This window comes from Musca autumnalis, unplaced genomic scaffold, assembly GCF_047663935.1.
Source record: "Musca autumnalis isolate F117 unplaced genomic scaffold, ASM4766393v1 scaffold_2, whole genome shotgun sequence".
NCBI lineage: Eukaryota > Metazoa > Arthropoda > Insecta > Diptera > Muscidae > Musca > Musca autumnalis.
The window spans coordinates 127,642,265-127,667,127 of record NW_027411755.1 but is presented as its reverse complement, the minus strand read 5'-3'; the positions used below and the strand labels follow the sequence as shown (position 1 = coordinate 127,667,127).

Here is a 24,863-nt window from a genome sequence, read left to right as displayed (position 1 = left end):
GGTCAAATGTTTAAGTCGATCGGAACAATATTGCCTCAGTATTAGCGTTGGATGGGAACAATTTATTTTATTTTGTATGCAGCATATAAACCTTGTTTTTCTCGAAATCGGCCACAAAAATATATGACAATTGGTTTATTAGTTTTCGAGATAGAGTTGGCACCGCAAAATGCTTTAATAAAAACAATGTTTCGTAGACGAATGTTACGTAGTTTTCTCGGAAAAAATCATGAAAAATGGCTTTTATTGAGCTTTACAACTGGTCTCCTTTTAAGGCTAAGCACACTAAATCGTAATTGCTTATAGTTTTTATTGCATGTAGTCCTTACACTCACTCTCGGAGTCGACCCGGAGTCTGAGTTGGAGTCGGAGTCGTGAAAAAAACTCGCCTGGAGTCGGAGTCGGAGTCGAGCCAAAAATACCTCGACTCCGAAACCCTGTGTAATACTCTCTCTCTTCGTGTTCACCTCTGGTCTAGAATAGTTATGTTTGCTTGTTTTCTTGACGCTCTCTAAATTTGACATTCACATGATGGGCCAATTATTTTAAACAAATTCTATGTTTTTATTTCAGGTAATCACCGATAAAAGAATCACCGACGCAGATAGAATTCTAATTAGTAAGTAAAACATTTGTCATACATACATCTTCATAAAAATCCATTTAAATTGTGGTAATTTTGTGGAGAAATACGATTTCTAAGCATTTGATAATACCGCCACCGTCAGTTAACCGTAACGGCATTGCTTAATTTCATTTTCTTTGCTATTGGACACATAAATGTCTACAAATAATAGACATTTTTCCCTCGGTGTATAATTACTTAAATGTCCCTTAAATAGACATTTTATATGTTTTAATTTAGTTACTATGACATAAATGCAGCAGATGGTCGACCAGTGTTTTTTTTTTGGGCGCCACAATGTCACGCGTCATCATCATATACAGTTTTATTGCTGGGTTGGTTGGTTGGTATGATGACGGACGGTGTTGATTAGTCCAAAAACAAAACTTTTGATGGCCTGATGTTGGGTGTCATTTTACTGTCATATTTACAGTGTATTTTTACTATTCCTGGGGGGTGGCATATTACATTTCTAGGTTGGAGGTTTTCGTTTGATTGTCGCTATTGTTGTTATTATTTGTTGTTCATTTTGGCAGTAATAAAGAATTAATTGTTAAACAATTTAATTTAATAATATTTGCTATAAACACATTGAAATAACATAAAAAATAAAGTTTATGATCTAAATTGGCTGGGAAAGACTACCCCAAGGACTTGCGGATTGCGCACAAAGGAAAAAAAATATGATTTCAGGAATAATATTTTGAGAGAATAATGGGATATGTAGGGTGCCACCGTGATGCAATAGTATACCCCTCAGCATAATGTTGGCAATAGTTACAACATTAGCCTTTCCATTCCGTTCTAGGTAATGATTCGAGGGATATAGAGCTGACCGAGCAAATTGATAGCTCCATATTCTGCACGTTGAACGAATATACCCTGCCAGGATTAGAGGAGGTTGTCACAGCTCACCACACACCACCATTGTGGCACCCGGTCTAATAAATGTCGTGTCCCGTCATTTCCCTTGGCTCGGACCACCTTCCTATCATCTCCGTATCCGTTAACAGACCAACCGACTTGATAACTTCGTACCTCACTACTTTTCTAAACTCCGTAAAAGCTAATTGGCAAGGGTTCAGAGAATTTACCAATCACCGCTTCAGAGAACTGTCCCCTCCTTCGGAAATAAAGGGTGCTTCCATTGACACTTTCTCAAAAAAAAAAAAGAGTTCTTCTATAGACCATTTCTCAAAGAAAGGGTGCATCTATAGACCCTTTCTCAAAGAAAGGGTGCTCTATAAACCATTTCTCAAAGAAAGGGTGCTTCTATAGACCCTTTCTCAAAGAAAGGGTGCTTCTATAGACCCTTTCTCAAAGAAAGGGTGCTGCTATAGACCCTTTCTCAAAGCAGGTGTGTTTCTATAGACTATTTCTCAAAGAAAGGGTGCTTCTATAGACCCTTTCTCAAAGAAAGGTTGCTTCTATAGACCCTTTCTCAAAGAAAGGATAATTATATAGATCCTTTCTCAAAGAAAGGGTGATTCTATAGATCCCTTCTCAAAGCAAGGGTGATACTATAAACCCTTTCTCAAAGAAGGGCGCTTCTATAGACCCTTTTTCAAAGAAAGGGTGCTTCTATAGACTCTTTCTTAAGGACAGGGTGCTTCTATGGACCCTTTCTCAAAGAAAGGGTGCTTCTATAGACCCTTTCTCAAAGAAAGGGTGCTTCTATAGACCCTTTCTCAAAGAAAGGGTGCTTCTATAGACCCTTTCTCAAAGAAAGGGTGCTTCTATAGACCCTTTCTCAAAGAAAGGGTGGTTCTATAGACCCTTTGTTATAGAAAGGGCGCTTCTATAGACCCTTTCTCAAAGAAAGGTTGCTTCTATAGAACCTTTCTCAAAGAAAGGGTGCTTCTATAGACCCTTTCTCAAAGAAAGGGTGTTTCTATAGACCAGTTCTCAATGAAAGAGTGGTTCTATAGACCGTTTCTCTAAGAAATTGTGGTTCTATAGACCGTTTCTCAACGAAATTGTGGTTCTATAGACCGTTTCTCAACGAAATTGTGGTTCTATAGACCCTTTTCAAAGAAAGGGTGCTTCTATAGACCCTTTCTCAAGGAAAAGGTACTTCTATAGACCCTTTCTCAAAGAAAGGGTGGTTCTATAGACCCTTTGTTATAGAAAGGGTGCTTCTATAGACCCTTTCTCAAAGAAAGGGTACTTCTATAGACTCTTTCTTAAGGACAGGGTGCTTCTATGGACCCTTTCTCAAAGAAAGGGTGCTTCTATACCATTTCTCAAAGAAAGGGTGGGTCTATTGACCCTTTCTCAAAGAAAGGGTGCTTCTATAGACCCTTTCTCAAAGAAAGGATAATTATATAGATCCTTTCTCAAAGAAAGGGTGATTCTATAGATCCCTTCTCAAAGCAAGGGTGATACTATAAACCCTTTCTCAAAGAAGGGCGCTTCTATAGACCCTTTTTCAAAGAAAGGGTGCTTCTATAGACTCTTTCTTAAGGACAGGGTGCTTCTATGGACCCTTTCTCAAAGAAAGGGTGCTTCTATAGACCCTTTCTCAAAGAAAGGGTGTTTCTATAGACCATTTCTCAAAGAAAGGGTGTTTCTATAGACCATTTCTCAAAGAAAGGGTGGGTCTATAGACCCTTTCTCAAAGAAAGGGTGCTTCTATAGACCCTTTCTCAAAGAAAGGGTGCTTCTATAGACCCTTTCTCAAAGAAAGGGTTATTCTATAGACCCTTTCTCAAAGAAAGGGTGTTTCTATAGACCCTTTCTCAATGAAAGGGTGCTTCTGTAGACCCTTTCTCAATGAAAGGGTGCTTCTATAGACCCTTTCTCAAAGACATGGTGCTTCTATAGACCCTTTCTCAAGGAAAGGGTGCTTCTATAGACCCTTTCTCAGGGAAAGGGTGCTTCTATAGACCCTTTCTCAAAGAAAGGGTGCTTCTATAGACCCTTTCTCAAAGAAAGGGTGCTTCTATAGACCCTTTCTCAAAGAAAGGGTGCTTCTATAGACCCTTTCTCAAAGAAAGGGTGCTTCTATAGACCCTTTCTCAAAGAAAGGGTGCTTCTATAGACCCTTTCTCAAAGAAAGGGTGCTTCTATAGACCCTTTCTCAAAGAAAGGGTGCTTCTATAGACCCTTTCTCAAAGAAAGGGTGCTTCTATAGACCCTTTCTCAAAGAAAGGGTGTTTCTATAGACCCTTTCTCAAAGAAAGGGTACTTCTACAGACCCTTTCTCAAAGAAAGGGTGTTTCTATAGACCCTTTCTCAAAGAAAGGGTACTTCTATAGACCGTTTCTCAAAGAAAGGGTACTTCTATAGACCGTTTCTCAAAGAAAGGGTACTTCTATAGACCGTTTCTCAAAGAAAGTGTACTTCTATAGACCCTTTCTCAAAGAAAGTGTACTTCTATAGACCCTTTCTCAAAGAAAGGGTGCTTCCATAGACCCTTTCTCACAGAAAGGGTGCTTCCATAGACCCTTTCTCAAAGAAAGGTTGCTTCCATAGACCCTTTCTCAAAGAAAGGGTGCTTCCATAGAGCCTTTCTCAAAGAAAGGGTGCTTCCATAGACGCTTTCTCAAAGAAAGGGTGCTTCCATATACCCTTTCTTAAAGAAAGGGTACTTCTATAGCAACAAGAAATCTCAATGGTATGCTTAAAGCAATTAGATAAACCCGTACTTGAGTATATGCTCACTGTCCTCATTTTATGGTGAGCCACCCATATTCCGCCAGAAGCCTGAAAAGTTAGCAGGGTGGTTTCGCTACTGAAGCCAGACAAGGATACCAGCAGATGCGAATCAACAGACCAATTTTCCTCCATTCGCAGTAGCGAAGATCCTAGAGGCACAATTCCTCCCCATGATGGGATGCAGCTTTCCAGTTGCCCAGCATCAGCATGGATTTCGGAAAATGCACAGCCCCACAATAGCACTACACGCCACATATATTAGTCTCAGTTCTTCTGGAATGTTTGTGGGAAATGGTTTTTGAATTAAGCAAATCATTATATAATTTAATTGTGTTAAATGTTGTATAAATTAACACATTGGTTTAGTTTCTGGCAAAAAGAAAGTCGTATCTCACCCCCCTATCTCCCACTGCAGAACTACAAGAAATTCAACATGGTAATTAATTAATGGCTAACAAAATGTCAACATCATCAACAGTTTTTAGAGGAAACAAATAAATATAGCCAACCTCCCAACAGAAAAAAAAACTACAATAACAACGACGATCAGATTACATTGTTGGCCATATAGCAAAAAAAAAAAAATAAATACAAATTAAGGAGGAAATTGTCCAACAACAGCAACAAAAAAAGAGCGCCATTGAAATTGGATCGTTCGCATTAGCCACAGTTCCAATTGACACCCTGCGTACTAACATCTCCATATCGAATTTGATACACAAATGTAAACTGATACAATCGGTTAGTAGCTTATTTCCGGCTATTCCGACTTGCAATTAAAAATCGTGAAAATTAAAAGTGTTACTAAATAGCTGATAACAACAACAACAACATGAACTCAGTGCAGTCAGTGTTGCGTATAATGATGGGAGGGGGACGGCGAGGGAAGCGATATCAAGCAATTAATACAAATTAAATAATAACAAATGTCATAATGATGTGTTAAAGCAAATAGGCATAAGCGACAACAGGGTAAACATTTGTCACGCGAATAAAGTAGGGTAGACATGTACGCTCCCACCACTTAGCAATATTGTTAACATTTGTTTTTTTTACAAATGTTATTATGCAATACCTCACCATTTGGAGAGGGTATTATAAAAACACTTTAAAATATTATTCATATTTCATGTCTCGACGAAATAAATAGAAGAACAAATAGAAGAGTCTTCGTTCAGGAATATAACCCTTACTTTCATAAAGGGCTACTATAGAAAGACATTTTCTTTCAGAAAGAATCTAAAGAAGCACAGACATTCTTTTAGAAATGTTCATAGAAGCACCCTTTTCAGAAAGGATATAACCCAATGATTACACATGCAAGTAGTATACATATTATATACATGCAGACAGTTCTGTATACATATTATAGTCGAAACTTCAATTTTTTCGAACTGACACTCGCATGTGTAAACGTTCGGAAAAAAAATTAAGTTACTTTCAAAGCACTTACATTGATTACTGACAAGGAAATTTTGTCGGCAGTGAGGTTGTTAGTTGGTACGGCAGTGAATATGTGTGAGTGTATTGGTATTTTTCGAACTGTCACTTGCATGTGTAAACGGGGGCTTAAGAAGCAGACACTCTTTCAGAAAGGTTAATAGTAGCACCCTTTCTTTTAGAAAGGCTATGTAGAAGCAACCTTTCAGTAAAAAAGGGTCTATGGAAGAACCCTTTCTTTGACAAAGGGTCTGTAGAAGCACCCTTTCTTTGAGAAAGGGTCTGTAGAAGCACCCTTTCTTTGAGAAAGGGTCTGTAGAAGCACCCTTTCTTTGAGAAAGGGTCTATAAAAGCACCCTTTCTTTGGGAAAGGGTCTATAGAATCACCCTTTCTTTGAGAAAGGGTCTATAGAAGCACCCTTTCTTTGAGAAAGGGTCTATAGAAGCACCCTTTCTTTGAGAAAGGGTCTATAGAAGCACCCTTTCTTTGAGAAAGGGTCTATAGAAGCACCCTTTCTTTGAGAAAGGGTCTATAGAAGCACCCTTTCTTTGAGAAAGGGTCTATTGAAGCACCCTTTCTTTGAGAAAGGGTCTATAGAAGCACCCTTTCTTTGAGAAAGGGTCTATAGAAGGACCCTTTCTTTGAGAAAGGGTCTATAGAAGCACCCTTTCTCTGAGAAAGGGTCAATAGAATCACCCTTTCTTTGAGAAAGGGCCTATAGAAGCACCCTTTCTTTGAGAAAGGGTCTATAGAAGCACCCTTTCTTTGAGAAAGGGTCTATAGAAGCACCCTTTCTTTGAGAAAGGGTCAATAGAATCACCTTTTCTTTGAGAAAGGGTCAATAGAATCACCCTTTCTTTGAGAAAGGGTCTATAGAAGCACCCTTTCTTTCAGAAAGTGTCTGTAGAAGCATCCTTTCTTTGAGAAAGGGTCTATTGAAGCACCATTTCTTTCAGAAAGTACCAATGGAAGCACCCTTTCTTTGACAAAGGGTCTATGGAAGAACCCTTTCTTTGACAAAGGGTCTATAGAAGCACCCTTTCTTTGAGAAAGGGTCTATAGAAGCACCCTTTCTTTAAGAAAGGGTCTATAGAAGCACCCTTTCCTTGAGAACGGGTCTATAGAAGCACCCTTTCTTTGAGAAAGGGTCTTTAGAAGCACCCTTTCTTTGAGAAAGGGTCTATACAAGCACCCTTTCTTTGAGAAAGGGTCTATAGAAGCACCCTTTCTTTCAGAAAGTGTCTATAGTCACATTTCATGTCTCGACGAAATAGATAGAAGAATCAATAGAAGCACCCTTTCGTTGGCCACTGTAGAATAACCCTTACTTTCATAAAGGGTCACTATAGAAAGATATTTTCTTTCAGAACGAATCTAAAGAAGCAGACATTCTTTTAGTAAGAATCTAAAGAAGCAGACATTCTTTAAGAAATTTTCATAGAATTACCCTTTTTCAGAAAGGATCTAAAGAAGCAGACACTCTTTCAGAAAGGTCAATAGTAGCACCCTTTCTTTTAAAAAGGCTCTGTAGAAGCAACCTTTCATTAAAAAAGGGTCTATGGAAGAACCCTTTCTTTGGCAAAGGGTCTATGGAAGAACCCTTTCTTTGGCATAGGGTCTATGGAAGAACCCTTTCTTTGGCAAAGGGTCTATGGAAGAACCCTTTCTTTGGCAAAGGGTCTATGGAAGAACCCTTTCTTTGGCAAAGGGTCTACAAAAGCACCCTTTCTTTGAGAAAGGGTCTATAGAAGCACCCTTTCTTTGAAAAAGGGTCTATAGAAGCACAGTTTCTTTGAGAAATAGCAAATAGAATTACCCTTTCTTTGAGAAAGGGTCAATAGAATCACCCTTTCTTTGAGAAAGGGTCTATAGAAGCACAATTTCTTTGAGAAAGCGTCAATAGAATCACCTTTTCTTTGAGAAAGGGTCAATAGAATCACCCTTTCTTTGAGAAAGGGTCTATAGAAGCACCCTTTCTTTCAGAAAGTGTCTATAGAAGCATCCTTTCTTTGAGAAAGGGTCAATAGAATCACCCTTTCTTTGAGAAATGGTCTATAGAAGCACCCTTTCTTTCAGAAAGTGTCTGTAGAAGCATCCTTTCTTTGAGAAAGGGTCTATTGAAGCACCCTTTCATTCAGAAAGTACCTATGGAAGCACCCTTTCTTTGAGAAAGGGTCCATAGAAGCAACCTGTCTTTGAGAAAGGGTCTATAGAAGCACCCTTACTTTGAGAAAGGGTCTATAGAAGCCAACCTTTCCTTCAGAAAGGGTCCATAAAAAGAGTCCTTATTGGTCCAGAAGTACACGTGATTGCCTTGGAAGCGGGCGTTTTTCTGCAGCGATGAATGGGGGATGGTTTCCGAGTACAGCATTTACACTATACATGTGGCGTAACTGGCTTTGCATCTGCATCATTATGAATGCTATTCACACTCGTTTATCCAGATGTTTTCGTTTTTACCTTTGTACCTCTCTCTCTAAATGGTGGAGGATGCCTGTCCGCTCGATCGTGGCGGTGCTATTCACGGCGGTAACACCCAAGCTGGTACTGCATCGACAATATCTTGTTTTGCTGAGCTCCGGTAAAATCTTCAACTCCTCATGAAGATGGTCCACTGGTGTTATGATTGAACACTCCTTTTGCATAGCGCTGCTTAGCACTAGCATTTGCATACCACACTGACGCCGCATATCTTACCATAGACCAGCCTATTGCTTTATAAGAGATCTTCAACATTTTATATCTCAGCACCCCAAGTGCTGCCGGCCAACGACTTGAGTACCTTGTTGTTCCTACTTCTGATTTTATCACATATAGCTGTGTCTTGTGCGGACGACTTAAACATGCTGTCGAACGTCACACCTAATATTTTAGGGTAGTTAAGTGTAGTTCTAACTTCCTTCTTTCCAGGATACGAGAGCCTAATGTGCAACTTATGAAATTATCTACCTACTTTTTTCCCAATGCAACTTTCCTGTCTCTGGGTTTATTGTGATTGATTTATCGAGCTCATCACACTCTAGTTTACTAGTTCCATCGCTTGTGCTGGGAAATTAAATCTGACTTCAGTATTCGACCAGCATCTGTAGTCTTTATGTCCTGGATAATACTTACTGCTAGTCGAGCATAAAATGTTTGGTAAATTCAGTTTGAATTTGAATGATGGGTTGGCAGCCGGTGGCCGAAACGCTTTTGGTGACGGACCAATCCGGCACAAAGAATCCGCTGCCGTGGAGTTGAGGTTACAAGATTGCTATGTTTGGCGAACTGTTGAAGTAATTCTGATGGGGGTGTCCAAATTCGCCAAATGGATTCCTCATGAAGATAAAAATGTGGTGATCAGTGGAATGCCAGAAGTAGAAGAAAATAATTCACTGGAAGGTGGTTTGACCCAACTGAAATGACAGGTTGCCATGTGCATTTTTTTCATTTTCAGATCAAGTGACACAATGGTTATATGAGGCGAACTATGGCACTATCCACAAATTCTGGGATGCAATCCTCATTCACCGTGCAAAACGTGGATCTATCAAATGCGCTGTCAAGGCCATATTCCGCTTTCATTAGGTAGGATAGAAGTATATAGTATATCAACATTTGAAGTATATCAACATTTGAAGAGCCAAGTATGCATTGCAAGAATATTGTCAGATTCGATATTACATATTGTCCCTGTAACAATAGTTTTTTCATAGGGGACAATATTATGTGTCATAAATGAATATGGTAAATTTACGGCTTTGGATCAATCATGTCATTGGTTCTCTAATAAAATATATGATCTCCTTGACAATACAAAGTGTTTGGTCAATCATATCATTTGTACCTTTAAGAATGTGTATGATACACATTTATGACACAATATTGTCCCCTATGAAAAAAAGCTATTGTTATAAGGACAATATGTAATATCGAATCTGACAATATGCTTGCAATGCATATTTGGCTCTACAAATATTGATAGATTTAAGACATTCACATCAACAATACATATATCTGGAAATATTTGAAAAAAGTTTGGTAGATTTCGTGTTAAAATTTAGGGAAAATGGAATTTTTGGTGCTCAACAAGTGGCCATAACACCTTAAGTCAATCAAGATATTTGCTTGCATTCATTATTCCCGCAATCACCTTCGATGTCATTGAACCTTAATTTGTATTGAATAGTTCTCTTTGAAATGAAAGAACTTCCACCATCAAACAAATGTATGTACGTATGTATGATTAATGAGAAACTTCTGTGTACTGTAAATTTGGAAAAAAATGTAAAGAGATAAGAAACTCCAGCTGCTTAAAAATAGAACACCTACATAAGCAATAATTGCCATCATGTTAAGCAGTTATCCATAAGCGTGTATTCCACCAATAACACAGAAAAAGTACCTAAACTTGAAAAGACACTATCAGCTGATTAAAAAATACCAAAACAACAGTGACAAATGTCGAGCACTTCTTATGATACGCCACGAATTCCTTCTAATTCAACCATGTCCCGCGAAAAAAAAAACAGTCAATCAATCTCAACGAACTTGATTGTCTGGGCAAACATGGCAAATTTCATTACGGAATTTGAGATAAGAAATTAGAAACCACCTTCGTGAATACGAAACAATTAGGCATTCACACAGGTTTTTATTCGACCTAAAGGTCTGTGTAAATATTTTTACAGTGCACTATAGGTAATTTGCCCAGTTTTTGAGGCAAAAAGTCGATTTTGCAACTTTTAATAATAATAATTTTTTAGTTGGCATTGAAAAAAGAACATGTCAAAATTTATTAATATGAATGATATTTTTCAAAATAGCGTCATTATCGCGGTTTAAATTGCAGTCAAAGTGAGAATTTCGAAGAAGAACTAAAAAAATATGTTTTGTAAGGCATATTTCAATGTATTTAAAACCGCGGAAAAATAAACCAAATATAAATATATGTAAAATGGAATAGATTGGCAATTGTGAGAGCAATTTATTTAATATACAATATAGCTTAAAAATTTTGGGTAGCGACCAAAAAACACAAAAAGTCAGAAATAAATATTTTATTTTTCTTAAACTCACTTCATGTAGACTTATACTAAATTGGCCGTGTTTGGCCGTGATTTTGTCACCTAGAATACATTACTGAAAGTCTTCTGCATTGGTATTACTAGGTTTCAAAACCCGATTTTGCCCGTTTTTTGATATTTATGAGATTTTATTAGGTTACTTCTCAATAAAAAGTCTTAAAAAAAAAATTGTGGAAGTTTGGTTGGAGGAAATAAAAAATAAATGTAAAAACTATTGTTGTTTACAATTTTATTGCAAGTAAAATAAGTAATGGCGACAAATTGTTCAGTATATCCGTGGTTTTCTGTAAACTGTGCGGCAGTAGTAAGCTTTATTTTATCTCTCTTTTTCGTATTTATCATTGATACGGTTTAAAAGAGTACTAAACTCGTCTTTATTAACGTATATTCAAAAAATATATAAAACTGTAATAACAATTCGTTGGAAAATCTACTCGCGGGACAAAATTTTTGTTACTTACTACCGTGATCGTTTTCAACAGTTTGTTGTGTATAAGAAAACTAATAAAAACGGGATTGGAAAAAATAGCTTTGTTCGTTATATACGTAGTTGCTTATAACCGTTGTTCCTTATATCCGAATTTATCTGTAAACATGTTTGTTTTATCTCACTTTTACACATAAATAATTTAAAAAGTTAAAAAATCCTTTAATTCCGCTGTTATTAATTTTTGCCTCAAAAACAGGGTAAATTACCTATAGTGCAGTGGTATAATTTGGCGCAGCAGTTGCTGCTGCCAATGAACTTGCCGAATTAACATGTAGATATTTTGCCAAAGAAATATGGGAGAAGAACTTTACATTAATGCAGAGCAATAGTAATTCTACAGGTTTTGAAGTTAAAAAATTTCAAATCATTGCCAGGAGGCAAATCTCCAAACAGCTTAAACAATTTTTTTGGTTGGTTTTTTTGTTTACTGGCAAAGCAAGCCGGAAATGTTGCGCGATCACTTGATAAAATATAAACAACGTGGAATCCAAACTAGAGAAATAAATATTTGAAATTTTATTTGCAGAAAGAGTAGGCCATGGAAACATCTAATAAAGATTGTTTGTGATAGGCTAATATTAGAGAAGCCTTGAGGCAACTCTAGTTTAGTAAAAACTATCCGATTATTTTTATTTCTTCCAGAGGTAGATATGTTTACTTTGATTGGGAAAAATTATTATTTTATTTACGCTTGACCCGAAAGTCTACTCGGCTCTACTGATCCGATTACTACCAAAACAAGTATTGTGGGAAAGATTTTGTAAAAATTTTGTGGGTAATTTCACCAATTAAGATGAAAGGGCCATCATGACACCTGGCTTGACAAAATGTCACATGGCAAGCGGTTATTTAATTTGGATTCAGACCAGTGATGGCCGCCAACAACAACTTTCCTATGCCCGCGGGCATACGACACACACGTACACTGTAAACACATTCGTTCGGTTAATGCATTGTTTACGTTTCCACTCACACTAGCGCAAGTTATAATCTGCAAATGTGTGTTTTTGGCCATCACTGATTCAGACTGTCTCCCTGCGAATTATTGTCTTCTACACTTGGCAGTCCACACAACTTTATTACCTCTAAACGCATCAATGTTATCATCATGAGAAAGGCAACTGACGAATTAGGACTCTCCCATCAGAATTAGTGGAGAGTGTCACAGTTCGCCAGACATAGCCATCTTAACACCTAATCTGACAAAACGTCACACGCAACCAGTCATTTCATTTGGGTTAGACCATCTCCCTGGGAATTATTGCCATCTACATATGGCAGCCCACTGGACTTTATCATCTCTAAACGCGCATTTTATCATCAGGAGAATGGCAACTGGCGAAACAGGGCATTCCTACCACAATTACTGAAGTGTTCCACAACTCGCTAAACGTAATGGACGCGAGTCACGATCGTGATACTAAAGAAGAACAAATAGGCACTTTAGTTACAACTAAGTACTAAACACTTTAGATGTTGTTGTTTAGTGTCGATAGTGACCCGCTCCCATCTCTATAACTGGTCTGACAATATGTCACATGACAACCTGTCATTTCACTTGGGTCAGATCATCTCCCTACTATGGTCTACTTCTGTTGATCTACTGCGACTCATATCCTTTGAACATCGTACATTCCATACCATGAGAAACCGGACTGGCCAAATTTCAGATAGTTTATCAATCATCATTTCAGAGAACAGTCCGAGCATTCTGATGCTTGGTTGCAAAGAGAAAAAAGTGACTAAATAATTTCAAAAGTTGCAACATTGGGCTCTCGAACCCTGGAAAGAAGAAAGGTAATACTTTAGTCATGTTTGGTGAAGTCAAGTTAACTGGTCCGACATGGTTGAATTATACATGGTGGCATAAGATCTAATTCGGCCATGTGTTCAACCAGATTTTAAACGGCACATAACCCAAAAAATGTGACCTTTTGTGGGGAAAATACCCGGAGGTGTGGACCGATATAGCCATCTTCAAACTTGATTTAAGTTTGAGAGAAATATTACGATGTGCAAAGGTTGGACAAATACCAGTTTTTCCTTTTGGTGGTCACCGTAGGATTTTTTAGAGCTTTTAGACCATTATTTTAGGAAGCCGAACATTATATCACTGTAAATCGGACCATATGGAGTACCTTCAGTGAAACTCTCTTAAGCTACAATTTGGGACTTTTGTGTGGGGTAGAAACAATGTTTCGGTCAAATCGGATACTCAATACTCTTGTTGTGCTGATGCACCACCAAAGTCTCCTCCATCTCATTAAGATGATCCACTGGTGTCATGAAAAGACACCCCTTTGGAGTCCTTAGGACGGTATTCTGGCAGGTTTGAATATTCGTTTGTATACCACGCAGGCGCCGCATAGATTTCCACAATTCACAGAGGGGACAAAAGACATTCTCTCACATCAATATTAGCTCAATAATTTGAGACCTAGAGAATTGTCGGTTCAGGTCCACGTTTTGATATAGCCCCATAGGCCGTTTCTATGTACTGACCAGGGGCCGTCAACTCAACAATGACGTGTTTGTGTTCGTACCATCAACCATATGCAACCAGGACTACTGCGAAAGGAGTTATGTTGCTGCTTGCTGCACCAGATCATCTCCCATCTGGTCTTTTACTTTGTCGTCGGTATACCAGACACTTCGCAGTCTCCCCAACAACAATAAAGGCAACGCTCTGGAAATGTATAGTTCCTGCAATTCAATTGCAACGGTCTCCGCAGCAAAGTCAGCGAAAGTGTAGTCTTTATGAACATCATGGTCGCCGCGGTCCAGGAAACAAAGCTCACGGTCACCTGTAGCTTGCAACATTGCAATGGATACAACGTTTAGCGAAAGGGTTGTACAAAAAGCGGAGGGGGATTTGCCTTCCTTATAGACCTGTCTGACCATACAGACCCATATCACTTGGGGTTGACCTTAGTTACCCATACATGGAATGTATGGGGGTAGAAGTAAAGTGTGGTCCAGCCGAGGTGGAGCTGCTTAATGTGTACATACTTACTTACTTACTTAGATGGCTTTTGTATTAAACAGAACGTCTTGTTCCCATAAGCCGAACTAAGAATAGATTTCCAAACGCACCGATCTTTTACTTTACTTCTCCAATTTTGGATGCCATGTTCTGTGATATCATCTTCAACTTGGTCCTTCCTTCCTACTTCTCCAATTTTGGATGCCATGTTCTGTGATATCTTCTTCAACTTGGTCCTTCCATCGGAGTTTTGGCCTTCCCTTGGGGCGTGGCGAGTGGCTCGTATTCAAATGCCTTTTTGGCGGGGGGCATCTTTATTCATCCTGCTGACATGGCCAAGCTAACGCAATCGTTGTAGTTTGATACGTTTTACTATATCGATGTCGGTCGGCTGGTATAGCTCGTGGTTTATACGACGTCGGTATTCGCCGTCAACGCATATTGGTCCATAAATCTTTCGAAGAATTTTTCTCTCAAACACACCAAGTTCTGCCTCATCTGCTTTCGCAAGTACCCATGCTTCAGATCCATACATAAGTACGGTTGTATCAGTGTCTGGTAGAGCGTAAGTTTTGTTTGACGAGAGGTGGTTTTACTTTTAAACTGTTTACTTAGACCAAAGTAGCATCTGTTGACCAATATTATTCTTCTCTTTATTTCAAGGCTTATATTGTTGATTTTATTTATGGCGGTGCCGAGGTAGAATAAAGTCATTTACTATCTCAAATTTATAATTATCAACATCCACAGTTGGTCCGAGTCTACTGGACGACTTGCGTGTTGATAGCATAAACTTCGTCTTATCGCCGTTGACTGCCAGACCCACTTTGGCAGACTCTTTTTCAATTTTTCCAAAGGTGGCTGTTACGGCTCGCGCTGATCTACCTATTATGTCTATGTCATCTGCGTATGCAAGCAACATTACATCTTTATTGTATATCGTGCTGTTTTTGTCTCTGGCCGTATATATATTAGCATCTCGTATGACCTTTTCCAGTAGGATATTAAATAGGTCACACGATAGACTGTCACCTTGTCTGAAACCTCGTTTTGTGTTGAAAGGCTCGGAGAGGTTCTTTCCTATTTTAACCGCTGATCTTGTGTCAGCCAATGTCATCCTGCATAGTCGAATTAGTTTTGCAGGGATGCCAAACTCAGACATGGCTTGAAACACCTTTGCTCTAATTGGGCTGTCGAACGCGGCCTTATAGTCGACGAATAGGTGGTATGTGTCGATTTGTCTTTCGTGGGTCTTCTCCAATATTTGGCGCAGTGTGAAGATTTGGTCAATTGTCGACTTACCAGGTCTAAAACCGCATTGGTATGACCCGATTATTTCATTGACCATGGGTTTTAACCGTTCACACAGTATGCTCGACAACACTTTATATGCGATGGGAAGGAGACTTATATCTCGGTAATTTGCACAAACAGCTTTGTCTCCTTTCTTATGTACGGGACATAGTAGGCTGAGGTTCCAATCGTTGGGTATGTTTCTTCCTGCCAAATTTCGCAAATTAGCTGATGCATACTCCTTACCAGCATTTCGCCACCAGTCTTAAACAATTTGGCGGGAAGTCCATCAGCTCCTGCTGCCTTATTGTTTTTCAGCCGATTGATGGCTGTCGTAACCTCGCTTTGGCTAGGTGGTAGACATTCAACATTGTCATTTACAATTGGTTCTGGGGTATCTTCATCGCCATCCATATTCGATACCAAAAGCTTCATAAAGTGCTCCTTCCAGATCCTCAGTACTCTATCTGTATCAGTTACCAGATTCCCTTGGTCATCTTTGCAGGAGAATGTGCCTGCACCATATCCTTCAGTCTGGTGTTTTACACTCTGGTAAAATTTTCGGACTTCATTCTGACTCCTGAACATCTCGAGTTTCTAACGCTCACGTTTTTCTTGCTCCTTCTTTTTTCTTCTGAAAATACGCTTTTCCTACATACCGCCCAAGAAAAATTATGTCCTGTGTTATATGCCTGTTATTAGTTCACATTTCAATGCTCATCATGTTCTTTATTCCGTCCTAGGAAATTATCAGAAGGGTACAGCGATAGTCGAGCAAATTGATGATTCCACTTTTGGCGGCACTGTAAAGAAGAAAAACTGATTGGCAAAGGTTTAGAGAATTTACCAATCACCGCTTTAGAGCTGTTCATTCCCACAGATTCTCAGGTAGATGCGAGCGCTCGCTATATACCTGTTGGTCATATACCCGAAATTAGAACAAATTTCCCAGCAGAGGCGACGGGACTAACAAATGAGCGTGGTGAGCTCCGTCGTACGAACCCTAAAGACCCAAGTGTTGAAGCCAACAGGAGGAGGAGGAGGTACCAAAAAAGGTTGCTTCTTTAGACCCTTTCTGAAACAAAGGCTGCTCCTTTAGACCCTTTCTGAAAGAAAACATGTATATTTAGACCCTTTCTAAAAGAAGGGGTGCTTCTTTAGACACTTTCTGAAAGAAAGGGCACTTCTTTAGACCCTTTCTAAAAGAAAGGGTGCTTCTTTAGACCCTTTATAAATGAAAGGGTGCTTCTTTAGACCCTTTCTGAAAGAAAGGCTGCTCCTTTAGACCCTTTCTGAAAGAAAGGCTGCTCCTTTAGACCCTTTCTGAAAGAAAGGCTGCTTCCATTGAACCTTTCTGAAAGAAAGGCTGCTCCTTTAGACCCTTTCTGAAAGAAAGGCTGCTCCTTTAGACCCTTTCTGAAAGAAAGGCTGCTCCTTTAGACCCTTTCTGAAAGAAAGGCTGCTTCCATTGAACCTTTCTGATAAAAAGGGTGCCTCTATAGAGCCCTTCTGAAAGAAAGGGTGCTTCTATAAAGCCGTTCTAACAGAAAGGCTGCTTCCACTGAACCTTCCTGATAGAAAGGCTGCTTCTATGGACCCTTTCTGAAACAAAGGCTGCTTCCACTGAACCTTCCTGATAGAAAGGCTGCTTCTATGGACCCTATATGAAACAAAGGCTGCTTCTATGGACCCTATCTGAAACAAATGCGGCTTCCACAGAACCTTCCTGATAGAAAGGCTGCTTCTATGGACCCCTTCTGAAACAAAGGCTGCTTCTATCGTCGCATTCTGAAAGAAAGGTTGCTTCTATAGACCCTTTCTGAAAGCGAGGCAGCTTCTATAGAGACTTTCTGAAAGAAGGGCTGCTTCTATAGAACCCTTCGGAAAGAAAGACTGCTTCTATGGACGCTTTCTGAAAGAAAGATTGCTTCTATATACCCTTTCTGAAATAAAGTCTGCATCTATAGACCCTTTCAGAAGGAAAGACTGCTTCTATAGACGCTATCAAAAAGAAAGACTGCTTCCCTTTCTGAAAAAATGCTGCTTCTACGGAGAATTTCTGAAAGAAAAGATACTTCTATAGAACCTTTGCCCTATTAACGCCGGTTAGGATCGTTCCATGGTATCTTTCAACCCGCTACGTCACCCAACCTTTTGGACTTTGCACCTTGTTAAAGTCAAATAAACCCCTTGCTTGGTATCTACCAGCGATCCACTACACCAAAAATCATTTTAATGGCAATTTTGTTAGAAACCTTTAATTGGAATGTTGTATTTATCTACTCGCTTTTTGCACTCTAGGTACATATATCTGATATATTTTTTCTTCGAATTCTTATAACACTTTTCTATGGAATTTAATTTTCAATATTATTCGAATAACAATTATCGAACGTATTTTTCAATTAGAAACTTCTTGAGATAAAGAAACTTAAAGAACTTAGTGGGATTTTTAAATGACGCTGTTGTGAAATGCAGTATTTGTCAATGAATTGCTAAAAACGTCTGCTCGTTCGCCATTCATAAGAACGCAATTGTCTCTTACATGATCTATTTTTTTTTTTTTTGCCTACTTTGGGTGTAAATTGCTTTTTCCAAATTATCAACTTATGTTCGAAAAATAGTTTTTGCCTATTTTAGTAATTGTTGACATCTGGTTTACAGAGTAAATATTTTCCATACACATTTTGTTTTCAACGATAATAGAATCATGCGGTTCTACAATTGGTGACATGTTAAGAAGGTGTCTGTTTCATTTCCAGACATTTTACAAATTCAACAAAACTCTCTATTGACGTAAAACTCGAAGCAAAAAAGCAAGAAAAAACATCCGCAAAAGTCTGTTTCTAAATTACACAAATGAATAAGTTAAGGATAGCTTTGCTGTTCTTTTTGCTGCGCATATAATTTGTAGCTTCTAACTTCCTCCTGCCAATTTGTTTAATTAATATTTGTAGTCATACGTACATGGTTAGCTATGTGTGGATGTTGCTTACCACCAACTACACCATCTCAAGTGGTCTTCTCATCACAGGCTCTTCACATTTCTTTTTGATACTTGAGGAGAATACACCATATTTGTAATGGATTGGTTGGTTGTTTGGTTGGTTATGCCTTTGGTGGTAATTTGTTTATAAAACCAGTACAGACAGAGATATGGGACAAGAGACAAGTACCGCGACAACATCTCAGCCAAATAATTTTTTTATGAATATTAGTCGAGTTTTTTTTAATAAAAAATATTTTTTCACGGACATGAAAAGACTTCTCTCATATCAAAAAGATAGCTGACGATCTTCAAGAAGTTCTTCTATTCTACAGAACTCCTCCAGAGAGTGCTTCTATTCTATAAAAAAGTCCTCCAGAGAGGCGTTTTATACTATAGAAGTCCTCTAGCGAAGCCTTATTTTCTGCAGAAAACCTCTCGAGAAGCTTACTATAGAAGTTCTCTAGAGATGCATTCTGTTATACAAAACACCACCTAGAGAGGCCTGCTATTATCTAGAAGTCCTATATAGAGGACTTCGATTCGTTCGAAGCCCTCTAGAGAGGCCTTTTATTCTATAGAAGTCCTGTGGTGAGGCCTTCTGTTGTATATATGTAAGTCCTCTAGTGAGGCCTTCTGTTGTATATAAGACAGATATGCCTTTTATTCTAATGAGGTCCTATATCGACAAATAATAAAATAAAAAGCCTTCTGGAAAGTCCTCATTTTCCATAGAAGTCCCCTAGTGAGGCATTTTATTCCATTGAATTCCTCTAAAGTGGCCTTCTATTCTAATGAGGTCTTATTTCAAATGATAATAAAATGAAGAAAGTCCTATTTTTCCATAAAATTCTTCTAGTGAGGTCTTCTGTTCTCTATAAGTTCCGTAGATAGGTAATTTATTGCATAGAAACCCTCTACAGAGGCCTTATTTTCTATAGAAGTCCTCCAGAGAGTCCTTCTTTTCTATAGAAAGGGTCTATTGGGGCACCATTTCAGACAGAAATTGTCTATAGAAGCACCCTTTTCTTTCAGAAAGGGTCTATTGGGGCACCATTTCATACAGAAATTGTCTATAGAAGCACCCTTTTCTTTCAGAAAGGGTCTATTGGGGCACCATTTCATACAGAAATTGTCTATAGAAGCACCCTTTTCTTTCAGAAAGGGTCTATTGGGGCACCATTTCATACAGAAATTGTCTATAGAAGCACCCTTTTCTTTCAGAAAGGGTCTATTGGGGCACCATTTCATACAGAAATTGTCTATAGAAGCACCCTTTTCTTTCAGAAAGGGTCTATTGGGGCACCATTTCATACAGAAATTGTCTATAGAAGCACCCTTTTCTTTCAGAAAGGGTCTATTGGGGCACCATTTCATACAGAAATTGTCTATAGAAGCACCCTTTTCTTTCAGAAAGGGTCTATTGGGGCACCATTTCATACAGAAATTGTCTATAGAAGCACCCTTTTCTTTCAGAAAGGGTCTATTGGGGCACCATTTCATACAGAAATTGTCTATAGAAGCACCCTTTTCTTTCAGAAAAGGTGTAAAGAAGCACCCTTTCTTTTCTTTCAGAAAAGGTGTAAAGAAGCACCCTTTCTTTTCTTTCAGAAAAGGTGTAAAGAAGCACCCTTTCTTTCAGAAAAGGTGTAAAGAAGCACCCTTTCTTTCAGAAAAGGTGTAAAGAAGCACCCTTTCTTTTCTTTCAGAAAAGGTGTAAAGAAGCACCCTTTCTTTTCTTTCAGAAAAGGTGTAAAGAAGCACCCTTTCTTTCAGAAAAGGTGTAAAGAAGCACCCTTTCTTTCAGAAAAGGTGTAAAGAAGCACCCTTTCTTTCAGAAAAGGTGTAAAGAAGCACCCTTTCTTTCAGAAAAGGTGTAAAGAAGCACCCTTTCTTTCAGAAAAGGTGTAAAGAAGCACCCTTTCTTTCAGAAAAGGTGTAAAGAAGCACCCTTTCTTTCAGAAAAGGTGTAAAGAAGCACCCTTTCTTTCAGAAAAGGTGTAAAGAAGCACCCTTTCTTTCAGAAAAGGTGTAAAGAAGCACCCTTTCTTTCAGAAAAGGTGTAAAGAAGCACCCTTTCTTTCAGAAAAGGTGTAAAGAAGCACCCTTTCTTTCAGAAAAGGTGTAAAGAAGCACCCTTTCTTTCAGAAAAGGTGTAAAGAAGCACCCTTTCTTTCAGAAAAGGTGTAAAGAAGCACCCTTTCTTTCAGAAAAGGTGTAAAGAAGCACCCTTTCTTTCAAAAAAGGTGTAAAGAAGCACCCTTTCTTTCAGAAAAGGTGTAAAGAAGCACCCTTTCTTTCAGAAAAGGTGTAAAGAAGCACCCTTTCTTTCAGAAAAGGTGTAAAGAAGCACCCTTTCTTTCAGAAAAGGTGTAAAGAAGCACCCTTTCTTTCAGAAAAGGTGTAAAGAAGCACCCTTTCTTTCAGAAAAGGTGTAAAGAAGCACCCTTTCTTTCAGAAAAGGTGTAAAGAAGCACCCTTTCTTTCAGAAAAGGTGTAAAGAAGCACCCTTTCTTTCAGAAAAGGTGTAAAGAAGCACCCTTTCTTTCAGAAAAGGTGTAAAGAAGCACCCTTTCTTTCAGAAAAGGTGTAAAGAAGCACCCTTTCTTTCAGAAAAGGTGTAAAGAAGCACCCTTTCTTTCAGAAAAGGTGTAAAGAAGCACCCTTTCTTTCAGAAAAGGTGTAAAGAAGCACCCTTTCTTTCAGAAAAGGTGTAAAGAAGCACCCTTTCTTTCAGAAAAGGTGTAAAGAAGCACCCTTTCTTTCAGAAAAGGTGTAAAGAAGCACCCTTTCTTTCAGAAAAGGTGTAAAGAAGCACCCTTTCTTTCAGAAAAGGTGTAAAGAAGCACCCTTTCTTTCAGAAAATGTGTAAAGAAGCACCCTTTCTTTCAGAAAAGGTGTAAAGAAGCACCCTTTCTTTCAGAAAAGGTGTAAAGAAGCACCCTTTCTTTCAGAAAAGGTGTAAAGAAGCACCCTTTCTTTCAGAAAAGGTGTAAAGAAGCACCCTTTCTTTCAGAAAAGGTGTAAAGAAGCACCCTTTCTTTCCGAAAGGGTCTATAGAAGTACCCTTTCTTTCCGAAAGGGTCTATAGAAGTACCCTTTCTTTCCGAAGGGGTCTATAGAAGCACCCTTTCTTTCAGTAACGGCCGATAGAAGCACTCTTTCTTTCAAAAAGGGTCTATTGGGGCACCATTTCATACAGAAATTGTCTATAGAAGCACCCTTTCTTTCAGAAAAGGTCTATAGGAACACCCTTTCTTTCAGAAAGGGTCTATTGAGGCACCCTTACTTTCAGTAACGGTCTATAGAAGCACCCTTACTTTCAGAAAGGCTCTATAGAAGCTCTCTTTTTCGGAAAGGGTCTATAGAAGCACCCTATCTTTCAGAAAGGCTCTATAGAAGCTCTCTTTCTTTCAGTAACGGCCTATAGAAGCACCCTTTCTTTCAGTAACGGTCGATAGAAGCACCCTTTCTATGAAAAAGGGTCTATAGAAGCACCCTTTCTATGAAAAAGGGTCTATAGAAGCACCCTTTCTATGAAAAAGGGTCTATAGAAGCACCCTTTCTATGAAAAAGGGTCTATAGAAGCACCCTTTCTATGAAAAAGGGTCTATAGAAGCACCCTTTCTATGAAAAAGGGTCTATAGAAGTACCCTTTCTATGAAAAAGGGTCTATAGAAGCACCCTTTCTATGAAAGAGGGTCTATAGAAGCACCCTTTCTATGAAAAAGGGTCTATAGAAGCACCCTTTCTTTTAGGAAGCGTCTACATATAGAAGCACAATTTGTTTTACAAAGGGAAACACCCTTTCTTTTAGAAATGGTCGATAGAATCACCCTTTCTTTCAGAAAGCACCATTTTTTTCAGAATGAGAGGCCTTCTATTCTATAGATATCCTGCGGGGAGGCCTTATATTATATAAGTCCTCCAGAGAGGCCTCGTATCTGTAGACGTCCTTCTAATCTATAAAATTGCTCCAGAGAGGCCTTCTATTCAAAAGAAGTCCTTTATTAAGGCATTATATTCTATAAAAGTCCTCTAGAGATGCTTTCTATTCTGTAAAAGTCCGCCAGAGAGGCCTTCTGATGAAATCTTCTGTTCTTTATAAGTCCTCTCGTGCTCTTATTTTTTATAGATAGGGAAGTCCAAGGTAAAAGGCAAATGGATGTGCAAAGAGGATGAGAGACTCGGCAAATTGGGAGCAAAGACCGCGTTGGTTATTTCAGCGGTAAACCTGCTGGTTCTAATACCATCCAGGGCAACGAAACGAATTAGTTCGCGATTACCAACTCAGCCGACTTCTGACTTCTGTTACATACTCAAAGCTGTAGACCAATAAAGCAGAGACGATGTTCCAGGAGCTTTCTGCTAAAGGCATTGAAATCCCAACTCCATTCTCGAATCCGAATCCAGGACTATCTACAAAAAAGCTACTCGGTCAAAGGAGCACTTGGTATGCACGTTATATCTGGAGAAGTGGAGAATGCCCTTTCACGACAAACGCCTTGAGAGCTTTAAATATCAGGCCGTGGGTGGTCCTCAAGAATGAATCTAAAGAAATTAAGTTGACTGCGCTCAATTTGAAAAATGGAAAAACATACCGCAGAAGGTCTCCAGAATGTGTTAGATGATTGTTGCCGATACAACAAGCGTGAATACCGACAAAAAAGACAGGTGTTGCAGTTCGACTGCAGCAAATTTTCGAAAAAAAGGTTCCCCGCACCCAAGTTTATCAGTTGCCAGCACCATGTGTTATTTTTATTCCCATTCATGACCCCTAATGTTCGTAAGCGTGTCACCGTGTGTAATGCTGTGTTATGGGAGGTACGCACAATCGGAGGTACTTCATATAATCAATTTGTTTATGTTTCTCTATGTTGCAAATTGTGACAAAATGAATTTGCTCCTCCATGTTAAACGACGAAGAAACATGTTGTGCTACCACCCACCATAATGGAAATGGAACTGTTATCTTAAATATAGACATTTTGATTCTTCTTGTAGTATCACAGATAGCCCAGACTAATGATCTGTTTCTCTAAGACGATTCGAATTGAAATTCGTTCAAATTACTACCAAACTCCTGTTGTTGTAGGAAATGTTTGTTTCATTGAAAATAAAAACAATTCAAATATTTTTCAAAAACAGATGTTTGGTAGTAATTCGAACGAATTTGTATTCGATTCGTCTTACTGAAACAGGCCATAAATTGAAATACCAAAATTCCCACAATGCTGGATTTTGGTGGAGAGCAAAGGTTTGCCATTAGAACTAATGTCTTTAAGGTCCCCATGTGTGCATGAAAAAGAATAGGACCACAAGGGTCACCTTCGATAGAAAATGCAAAACTATCCTAAAATAAGCGTATAACAACCTCTGGTGTGGATTGTTCAGGAAAACACAAACAAGGATTTGATGTTGACTGCCAGAGGAGCACTTTGTCTCATTGTGATCTTATCTGATAGTTACCATAACTTGTTAGAATGGAGATCACTCCTTGTGATCTTATCTGATGGTTATGTAACGCGTTAGATTGTAGATCACAAACTGAGTGATTTTACTGAATTTTGTTCTAGCCTAAGTACTAATCGTGAGAAGAAATAGTAGGGCTTAAATATATTAGTAATAGTTTACAGTTGCATAAAATGGTACAGTAATGAGTTGTCTTACAAGATTAGTAGAATAAATTATTTACATAGTTGCATTCTGTCAGTTAACTTTAAAATACAATGAATCAATCACAATGGGAAATTGGAATATTTACAAACTCACAATGACAAAGGTACAAAACTATGAATATTGTTACTATTGAAATGTAGAGGGCATTAAAGTGTAATTATTGAAATATGGATTGCTTCAAGCGTAAATTTCGATTTTTTTGTGAGGGAAGTACCCGAAGTTCTTCTTAGAATTTGATGTACGTCTGGAAGAAAGCTTACTATGTGCAAAGTTTCATCCAAATCGGATACTCAATTTGTAAGTTATCGTACTCATCATTTGTTGTTGATGGTGGAGCAATATGTTTGTTCGTACAGATACGTCCATAAAGACTCAATTAGAGTTGGGTCATCTAGTTCCTAGTTCCTGGTACTAGTTCCAAAGCGTATGAGTAACATCATTAAATATAACGTGTGATAGTAAGTATACGCAGTTTGTTCAAAGAAAAAAGGTGGGCCATTGGAACTGCGAAGTGAACGAGATAGTTCCATATAGTTCCTTTGGCACAACTCTAGACTCAATAGACAGGTGAGTGGGTATACCGGGACAGTTAAACAAATGCATCGTGTCGTTTGATACCAATCCACATGCACGACATGTGTTG

At 38.6% G+C, this 24,863-nt stretch overlaps 1 protein-coding gene across 5 annotated transcripts in view; it reads left to right on the top strand.

Moving 5' to 3' along the window:
* LOC141394579 (uncharacterized) overlaps nucleotides 1–24,863 on the top strand; it is an 87,567-nt gene that overhangs the window by 30,531 nt on the left and 32,173 nt on the right. The window contains exon 3 of one of the 5 annotated variants that reach the window (XM_073969204.1): nucleotides 574–619. The exons of the other annotated variants lie outside the window; for them this stretch is intronic. The gene's annotated coding sequence lies outside the window, so the exon portion shown is untranslated. The remainder of the gene's footprint in view (nucleotides 1–573; nucleotides 620–24,863) is intronic. 5 annotated transcript variants of the gene reach the window in all.